At 41.8% G+C, this 10,601-nt stretch overlaps 1 long non-coding RNA gene across 1 annotated transcript; it reads left to right on the top strand.

The window, feature by feature from the left end:
• The first annotated feature begins 1,506 nt into the window (after positions 1-1,506).
• Positions 1,507-7,963, top strand: LOC108884183 (uncharacterized). The gene is made up of 3 exons (XR_001960996.2): positions 1,507-2,333; positions 3,470-3,710; positions 3,940-7,963. It is a non-coding gene; the product is annotated as an uncharacterized LOC108884183 (long non-coding RNA).
• The last annotated feature ends 2,638 nt before the right edge of the window (positions 7,964-10,601 follow it).

Here is a 10,601-nt window from a genome sequence, read left to right as displayed (position 1 = left end):
CAAATACTACGTATCTGAAGTTTCAGAAGAACGTGGCAACAACGTTTGGGCATGTGTGTGTGTTTTTTGTGTGTGTGTGTGTGAGTGTGTGTGTGTGCATGTGCAGCTATGCAAATGTGTGTGCCAGTGCATGCTTCACATGTGAATATAGTGGTTGAGAAATAGTGTAATGGGATAAAAACGAGCAACGCTTTATTTTCTGAGTGACATATGTTGAAGTCTCTTTGTTTTTAACACTATCAGGAAACTGCATCATTCACCTTTCTGGCATCATTCTGTAATCTTCCTGCTCAGCTTAAACAGTAGATCACAAGTGAGATCTGTGTTCAATTTATCTCTTCATCTCTGCATCTCTCTTTTGTGCTTTGTCTTCGATCAGCTCAGCAGCGTGGACCCCACACGACAGAGACACCGCATTCTTGCCTGCACTGAGGCCCATTTTAAATGTTGTCTTTCAAATCAGGGATTAACAGGAACACATGTACACCAGTTGTGTATATAATGCGTAGGCCTGAGCGAGCCAAGGGAACTGCCGGGCCCTAATTTGTTTTTGCAGACTCTGAGGTCGGCTGAGCTAAGATTTATACTCATCTGGCATTTTTCGCCCTCGCCCCATTGCGTTGCACAAGCCTGACTGATATGCTGCTGGACAGGAAACACAGAGAGAGGACTCACAGCTTGTTCTGTTCTCTACATTTGATACTACGATGAAGGATTTGCTACATATCGTGCCTCTAATCTTGCTGAAATACTCAGGAAACACAGAAACTCTCCTTCAACGTTTTATGTTCGGATTGAACTCAGTATCAGCTAGTTATTGCTGGTCAAACTGGTCGTACAAAAAAGGGATCTTGTAAAGAGAAGAGAAAACAGATAATCTAGCAGCTGCATCACATAGGTAAGCACATGCACCGCAAGTTAGAGAAGTGGGCCTGACTTGTGGGGGAAGAGGTTCCATGCTGGTTTCACACACAGAGATAAACTACACATTTTGCTGAAAATAGATCCCCTTCATCTCTGCTTGACCTAGAATTTGTGCGACCACACTGAAGGTTTTCTACCCAACCCTGCTGTTACCTGCTAACAGAACAACTGAGGAGAAATCTGAGACATTTAGCGGCGAGAGGCTCATCCGCGAAGCCTGTAACCCAAAGCAGCCCCCGAAAACCGGAGGGTCCTTCACCAAAAAAACTGGATAAGATGTCCTCCTTTATCCTGAAATATCCTCATCAGAGGACAAAATGGAGTTATAATGGAAATGTATGGCAGGGTGTGTCGTGTTATGAGAATCCCACAAATTATGGGCTGGTGGGGAATTGTTCTAATCCAGCAAACCAATGCTGCGGAAACAGAGCTGCCATTTTGGAGAAAGGGAAGGAGCCAGTTATTTCCTGAGACCAGGCCGAGATCTTATGGATCATGGGGAAGCTGTGTGGGCCGTGGTAGTGGTGGTGGCGGTGTTATTGGGGGGGGGGGGGGGGACCCCACAGTTTTGAGGGTTTTGAGGTTTTTCATTTGCAAGTGTATGAAAATACCTGCCAGTGAGACTATAAGACAGTTTAAAACAGAGTGGAGGTTATAATTAGGGTCAGTTCTTGTCCAAATATGGCTTAGATTCATTTCTTTTTGTGAGTTTCGCTCTCTCAGCAGGAAAATGTGAGGAACAGCGATCAAAGATAGCGTCTGATTTCAGCTATGCGCCCCATCCTGTCATGTCATTCTTTACTAATAATTCACTGTACTCGCTCAGCTAAAGCTTTCATCAAATGTTCAGATGCAGCAATATCCTGGATCACGTTGTGTTTCTGTGGTGCGCTGCTTTTCTTGGAATGTGCACCGGCTCTTTGATTGTTCTGTTTCCTGTGATTTCAGAGGCCCTTTGTCTCCGTACGGCAAGTCAGTAATCAGGGAACTCCGTCATAGCTCCCCGTCGCTAGGCCGCTCTCTCCTAATGTCACCCTCTGTGTAATGATATTTTTGGCTCTGCTCTCATGCCTCTTGCAGTCCATTGAAGCAAAGAAGGAAAAAAAATGTCAATGTTGGCAAGAACAGTCACCTTTAGGAATGTGCGCAGAAAAAATAAAAAAGAGATTGTGGCATCAGTGGCAGCTGAGGGGGTAACTGCTCCGTCATGAGGCAGAGCTCCAAAAATGAAAAAAATGAACAGTAAATCCCTCTCAACGGGACCTTCCTCTCACCTTCATACGCCTGTTAGCTCCTACATGATTTATGATTTGATATATTACAGGCTACTGGATACATGGATCATTTTTCTCTGTTCACAAAATGTGCGAGGAGGAACACATATGCCAAGACTGGAGAATCATAATGAGGTCAGTTTCTTTGCAGTTTTTTTTGCACTCTGGGTTTCCCCCATCTTCTTTTGCTTAGACTGTGGTTTCATGATATGTTATGGGATCCATGAAACAACAATGAAACCAGATGTGCTTAGCAAAGTGTCTACACACAGTCTTAACAACTTTGCAGAAGTTGAGCCGAGAGTACACACCATGTAGTCAGTGTGAGAACTCAGCACCGTCTAAGCTTTCTGGAAGGGCACTTGTTCCGTTTTATACCTCCTCTTAAAATAAGCCCCCTCCCATTGGTTGAGAGCGGTCTGGTCATTGAATCACATCAGGCCAATTAGAGAGTAACACTTCCTTTGCCGTGAAAGATGTTTCCTGTTGATAGTAAATGTGTGGCCTGCCGAGGAGTAGAGAAAGGGGGAGGGGGGCAGCTTGTTGAAACACTGCCAGTGTTTCCCTGACCTTTGTGGCCCTCATGGCGGAAAAAGTGATGCTGTCGTTGGGGTGAGGTGTGTGTTTTGACTGCGTGTATGTGTTTGTGTGGTGTGTGCGCTGCCTCTACAACATACTTGTGTCTTTTATGCTACTTTTATACCTCTAGAAATAATGTACTTTTTACTCCACTACGTTTATCTGAGAGCTAATTACTATAAACTACAGCTCATTATTAAGGTTTAAACCAGTGGTTCCAAACTTTTTTGTCCTGTCAACATTTCTAGAAAAAGCAGTATCTAGTTGGGGCTCCTTGTCTTGTTTCAGATGAGTTGTTATCAGTTTCACCAGAAATAGATTTCAGACAGTTACAGTTTCAGGCTTTCACAAAGACAAGAGAAAGGATGAGAAAGAAAGAATACATATTTGTGTAGCAGATTTTTTTTCCCTATTAATCATCTCACAACCCCTTATATTTGTCATGTCACCCTTTGGAGGGGTCTGGACCCTAAGGTTGGGAACCACTTATCTTAATTAAGCTGTAAATAAAGTAGTACAATAGTAAAACTAACAATTACCTAATGTATGATTTCAGTTCTAGGAGTACTTTTACTTTTGCTTCTGAAAGTACATTTTACTGCCGATACATCTGTACTTAAGCAGGGTAATAAAAGCAGGACTTTCACTTTAAAACAAGCTAAGTGTTTTTTTTTTTGCTATTTTTGTATTAGTACTTTTAGTCAAGGTCCAAACACTTCCTCCACCACTGGTGCGCGGCGACACACCAGGCCTGGCCGAGGGGAATCATTGACTCATTTCTGCCATGTCACGTCTTCCCCATGTCACCGGCCTGGGCCTGACAGCAGATCCTGCTGTTTCACATGCTGGTGCCAACCTAGAGATGTGAAGTGGTTTACTCCCTGTGGGAATGACAGCCTCGCTCTGATCAACTCGGGCAGATCACATTCCAAGGTTGTATTTAGAACAGCAAACACAAATCTGATGTTTAACTCTTTGAGCCGCAGATGTTGTGTTTTCACATCCATCTAAACAAACAGGAGGGATCTTTTTTTTTCCTCCTGTTTGATGTGTGTGGGAAAAATCCGATGTACACATGTTTGAAAATCCTCGAAGCCTGTATCCTCGTGTTATCTCTTAAAACTTGTGTAGTGAGAGTTTTCTGTCTGCTGACCTCTCACAGGGTTGTAGCTGACCAGTCTCACCCCTCACGCCCACCTGTTTCTGCGGCCTGCATAGACTCATGCCTGTTTACCTCTAATGGGACTCTGCTGTGGAGTTAAAACCGAGGGGCCCGATGGTTGTGGCCACAGGTTGGAGGAATGTCTACCGTCTGGACGGGAAAATGTAATCAGCTGAGATCAGCGAATTAGAGGCCGGGTTTCTCATTCTCCCTTCGCGCTCTCACTTTCCCTCCATGTGCTTCTCACGCATGCAGCCGCTCTCACTTTTTCTCACTCTCTCTCTGTGAGCACACACACACACACACACACACACACACACACACACACATATGCTCTTTCAGATGAAGAAAAATGACACCTTTTCTTTCTGCTATTTCCTCTGTTTTTACATACTTGGGCCTGGGGTACAAGAGGCAACCTTGTGTTTTCATGTGACAAAACACACAGAGGTCTGTGTGGATTCGGGAGAGGTGAATAGCCTAATTCATCATTCGGGGTTAGGCCTGTCTGAGCCTCATCTGGGAATATCTCTATCTACACTTAAAAAGTGGGACTGTTGGCGCTGTCTCTTGAGCTTAAAGGAACTACAACTCAGTCTTGTCCTCCGTTTGACTGATGACTTCTCTGGAGATTCAAAATTCCAGAGTTCAAATGTGGTTTTACCTACAAGCTGTAAGCCTGTGTTTCTCCTCAGAAATCCTCCCGTTCAACAGAGGAAATAGCATTTTACCTAATTCTTCAGTTTTTTTTTTTTTTGGCAGCATTTGCTAAAAACAAACATCAGTGGTGGAAGAAATATTCAGATCATTAATTAAAGCACAAGTAGAAATACTACAGTGTACAAAAACTGCTTTTATTTAATTTTACAAATGCGGGGAACGCGGCAACAACACGAAACAACAAAATAGGGAAAAAATGGACTAACATATAGGTGCATTTATTATGAACTGGGATAATGGCACTCCAAAAGTATACCAAAAGGTAAACTTAGGACAAAGTATTACAGTTTGTTTTTGTGTGTTTGTGGGGTTTCATATGTTTTGGGTGGATCATATGCTGGTTTCGCTGAGGAAAGTACCTGATTTACTCAGAGGAAGCACACCTGTGCTTCCTCTGAGTAAATCAGGTACGTTCAGTCAGTGACAGAAAAATGTCAAGGTAAAAGATTTGTCAAATTTTCATCTATATTATGGCTTTTTTTTTTCAGCAGTAGCCATTGAATTTACTGTCTCTCTCCATGTTAGTTTCCCTTGTCACTGTTGGAGTCACAGAGGAAGGATCCACAGGAAACGATGCATGCTTGTCGTGGACATGGTGTATAAGACAAAAGCTGATGCATACAAAGCTACATTTATAGCTATGCGGAAGACAACATTTCATAATCATGAACTTAATTTTGCTGTGACTGATGACATGGTTGAATGTCTTTGCTGCCCCTAGTGGTGGATGGTGGCTTGTGAGGGAATAAATGGCTGTGTTTGATATCACCCCCTACTCCCTATAAAATGCACCACATTCACTGCCTGCTCTTTTATTTGAGCATTTAAGCCTCTGGGTGTGAAATCTTTGCACTGTCATGCTCTCAAAATTGTGCACAATGTCCATGCCATATACCTCTTTCTGCTAAAAATCCCACAATGCGATGCTTCACATTTTATAGATGCAAAGGTTAAGGTTACAGTCGCGTGACACAACAGCTGTCAGCGATGAGGTAAAATGACAGCAATTCACATCTGTCCGAAACCTCAAATTACAGCTCAGCATGGAGTAAACTGTTGAGTGTTGCACTGGGAGTAGTGATAGAGCGAAACAGTGAGTGATTCTGGACTCAGCCTTACTGTATATTATTTAAACACTCTTGCTGTTACTGTCATTAACCACAGGTGCTGGCAAATTCCACCAGGATTGAAAAACACAGGGTGAAAATACAGTGCAAATATTGCCAGCAAAGTCTAATCTATTATGAAAAGTTACACATTAATTATGCAGAATGGCTCCTTTCTGTGTGTCAGTGTTGGGGTTAGTGATACATTAATGCGTAATCAACATCTCACTGAATAATGTGGAGCTAATTACACTTATAATGCATCTTATATTATGAACTGATCGTGTTTTGTAAGCAAAATCTCAATCTGCAAGATAACTAGTAACTACAGCTGTCACAGAATCACATAAAAATGCTCAAATAAACAACAAGGACCTGAAAGTAGGACTTCAGCAGACTATGAGAAAATGTGTATCAGTTATTTTCTGACGCTGACAAACACACAGGCCTGTCAGTGCGCTCATGTGTCACACTGTATATATTAACTCACACCAGAGGCATTATTTCTGATAATTAAGCCTCCTCAGTGGATGTTAAGGGTAACAGGTCAACCACAGGCACGCTCACCCTGCGCTTTAAGTCCTCTGCTGCCCGTCACGTACACTCACTCTCACACATTCTCACTCGCTCTCACACACATGCTGATAACCACACTTGTAATGTGAACCTTACTGTGGAGGAGAGCAGGCCTATAATTACAGAGCAATGGTGGGAAAGCCATAATCACAAAGACCCAAATAGAAAATCTGAATCAACAGATGATTCCAGATCGTTTTGTGCCCCCCCCAACCTGTTTACTCAAGGACGTTGTGATTTACATTTTGGAGCTGGAAAAACCTATTGTCCCCCTCACACAAATGTCAACATTTCTCTGGTTGAGCCTTTAAGAAGCCTGTTAGCGGTGATGTGTAATTGTGCTTTCGTGTTTTTGCTTTCACTCAGAAGCCACATCAAAGGTGTTTTTCTGTCTCTTGCCAACCGATAGAGGAGGCAGTTTGATTCTGATCATAACCTCGAAAAGAAGAGGAAGAAAAAAAAACGCACATTGATTTCAATCAGTGGTCAATTGTGAATGACACGCCTATGTTTGCTGGTTTACAACAGGTGCCACAGTGTGTTTCTGTTACACACACAAACTATGCAGTTCCACTATTGCAGCCCAGCCGACGGAAACCGTTAAATGAGCAGAAACTATGACACCTCAGTGGTATGAAAATTAGATGTAATGCACATTTTCTTTCCATATGAGTGTATGTTATTTTAACTGGGGGTTTGGTCCTGTTTATGGGCTTGTTGATCATGCATGGGCTGCACTGACCTGTGTTATGAATGGCTGGCAGACTATTCTCTTCATTTGGACCATTTAGATTTTTAATGACACATTCTGAAATAAAACTGTTCAGTTTCCTTTTTGTAGTATAACTGCTTTAGGCTTGGTTTAGCAGCTGTTTGAAATATAAACTGACAAAAAAAAATCCACATTATACTGCATGTGGTTCTTTAAAAAAGAGAAATTGCTTTGTGAATCATCTTCATATTTACAATATTTCTGAAGTATATGACATATTTCTTCTTGGGGTCAGTCAAAGGTCATAATGGTCAGTCACCCACTGATTTTGCTTTGTAGCGCAACAACCAAAACATGCGTCAGACATGAGTGTTTTCTATCTACCTATCTATCTATGCACCTATCTATCTATCTATCTATCTATTTATCTACCTGGAACAACTCTCCCTCTGTTTTCTGCATCAAACCTCAGCCGTTTGTCACTGTAACTTTAAAAAAACACAGTTTAAAACACTGTCGTTGCTCAATGGCAATTGCCTAAGACACCCCATTCCTGGGAAATGAATGCATGCCCTTGTTCCAGTTTTAGTTTTTGCCCGCCACCATGGGCTGCTATTTGGTCTGCCATTTCTCAGGGTTGTGGGCTTCTTTAATGAGCACTTTGATCCCACTCAGGTCTGGCGCTAGTGTTTATGCGACCCTGAAGAAAAAACAAAAAAGAAAAAAAAAGAAAAAAAATGTATCCCATTCTCTGGTAGAGACCTCTGAGCTGTGGTGTCCAGTGGAGCAGCCGCATCAGGACCCCGGGGACCTCCTTCCACGTCTTCTTCCTCAGACCCCGAGTGACCACAGAGAGGTCGTGGCCGAGTGCACAAAGTCACGGCAGGGTGGATTTACTGTGGAAAGTACAACAGCAGATGACAAACGTACCCAGGAGGAGGGTCCAGAGAGACAAGAAATGAAACTAATATTAAAACATTTCCAGTCAACCTGTCAGATTCCTTTGGATTATGAGCTCTCATTGCAGATGTCAGTGTCAGCTGTTTTTTCCAGGTTCATTTGTAGTATAACATGTGTTCCTGATTAGGATTTCCCTTTATCAGCCTCATAAATTTCATAACTTAACTACAACAGCTTCTTGGCACTGCACACCAGATATTTTATTTCCAGCAAAGCTTTGACATGGTGCAGCTGTGTAGTGAGCGTAGAGCCTCAAATACTTTTTTAGGGTTGCTGCATTTACATGCTTTCACTGTGACCTGCGTAAAATCCACAACTCGACAAGTCTTTTCCCTCCCTGAAACCTTACACTACACAATCTCCTCAGCTCAACATGTCATTTATCCGGTGCAGACTTGCAAAATGTTATTTTCTCAAAGCGGAAAAATCTGCAGTGAGGTTATGAAGGGTGGAACTCATTAACAGGATCAATATGGAGTTCATAAATGTATAATTTAATTGAAACATTTGTTCTCAGATGACACTTTGTATTCATTTAGATAGACATGAAAGATTTGTCAGACAGCTTTGGTATCATTTAACCTCATACCATTTCACTGACCTGCTGGTGGGTCATTATAAACTCTGTGCTGTGCAGCCAAACGTTGTTCAAACACACAAAATGTTACTATATATACTAGATACTATAGCTAGAGCTGAAGGTTACAAATTCACCTGCCAGCACCTTAAATTATTATTTACCCATGTATGTTTGTGCATGCAGGGACTTTAACTCCAGTTTCTAGTGTGTCTAGTTTGTTTCAAGCTAGCTGTTTTGACTTGTTTCCAGTCTTTATGCTAAGCTATGCTAAGCTAAGCTAATTGAGAACAGGCTCCATCTCACACAGACATTAGAGTGGTACCAGTCTTTTCTCTTCTCTCAAACTCTCAGCAAGAAACTGAATCTGGAAAATCAACCTAAAGAGGAAGTCAGTTTGCACTGACATGATCCTTTAGCATTTCCACGTGTCAATCAAAAAACACTTCAGCTATCTGGTTCTGTTTAAGGATCTGTTTGTTCTGAGGTTTTTCAGAATAGATACTGTGAGTCTGTCTTAACTTCTCCTTACTTGCTGCTGGGTGTGATATAGGGAGTGAACACAGTTGAGATGAAAAGTGTATTAGATCATCCATGTTTTTTTTTTTTTTTTTTTTTTTTTTTATCACGCATGCTTTTAGTAACAGTCATTGTGCTGTTATCATATTATTTATGTTAAATTCATAAGCGATTCACAAGCCAAATTAGTTTCACATGGGTCCAGGGAACGTTAAGCTGCTCTTGAATATGAAAGACCTGACCACAGAGAAGAAAAGTTTGGTTTAAATAACCTGGATAAATTAAATATGACAGATGACTCTTCTTTGTTTCTAGTTATGTGATTCAGAAACAGCCTTGAAACAAGTTGAGAATTTAAACTAAAGCTGAATGAAATCACTTCACACCATGGACAGATTTTTGCTCTTGGTTAAAAAAAAGAATCTGATTTTATGACTCAGAAGTACGTGTGTTCAATGCAGTCATTAAAGACTTGGACAGGTGTTTTCTTTTTATTTCCCTGAAGGCATCAGCAGGACTTACCACATTCCACCAAATGAATAACCAGCTGCATGTGCACATAATACAATAAAGAGATTCAACCAGGAGGACTGAATGTTCTGCAGCCATTCATCCTTTTGCACGAAGTCTCACCTGATGTCAGACTGAGGAAAGCTTGCCCAGTTTCACACTGTGGGAGCACCCTGAACCAACCAACCCAGCCTTACAGTGACCTCAGAAATACCTGAACTGGTGTGAACCACATGTCACAGCTGTATATACTCATAAACAATATGGTGTATTCATCATATCAACTAACTGCAACTTAGAGAAGATGTTGGTTGCTTCGTTCACTGTGAAATTTTAATCTCCGAATCCTGTTTGAAAAGGAAGACAGGATATGCAAAGCCCGCACAACTGCCAGGGTGACAGGTGTGTGCGTGTTTGCTTTTGCAACCTCGACTTGAAACTGCAAGTCAAAAATAAAAGAGACAAATTTTATATTTACGTAGGCAAGTTACGTACATATTTTTAGGTCTTTGTAAAACAAACGCGCAGTTTTCTCATTCTTGTTTGGGCAGCGAAGATAGACTTGGACAATGTGATGGGAACTGTTTAGAGCCAAAGACAAGGAGACAACTTGCATGTTGACTTAGTGACTCAGAGCACGGTTGTTGCTGTTTGCACTGGGCTATTAATCACATGAGTGTATGGCCATGTGAGCAGGATCCTGCTGCAGGTAGAGTGAGATGGACCAGTCCACACACACCAATGTAAGACAAGAGAAAAAAAAACATGTGCAAATGAAACCAAAACATATGCATTCACATGCATATTCACATGCATATTCACATCGTAGAGGATGGTTTGGTGCAAGACAGATCAGAGGAATTAAACCAGGTGTAAATGGCAGTCAGGCTGGATGCAATCCTTCGCCTGGACTTGCCTGTTGTGTACCCATCCACGTGTTCTGGATACCCATGTGTCAGTGGTTATGAGTCACGCCAGACAA

Source organism: Lates calcarifer, linkage group LG4 (assembly GCF_001640805.2).
Source record: "Lates calcarifer isolate ASB-BC8 linkage group LG4, TLL_Latcal_v3, whole genome shotgun sequence".
In the NCBI taxonomy this organism is placed as follows: Eukaryota; Metazoa; Chordata; class Actinopteri; family Centropomidae; genus Lates; species Lates calcarifer.
The sequence above is the reverse complement of the archived record's forward strand: the minus strand, read 5'-3'. Positions and strand labels throughout refer to the sequence as shown.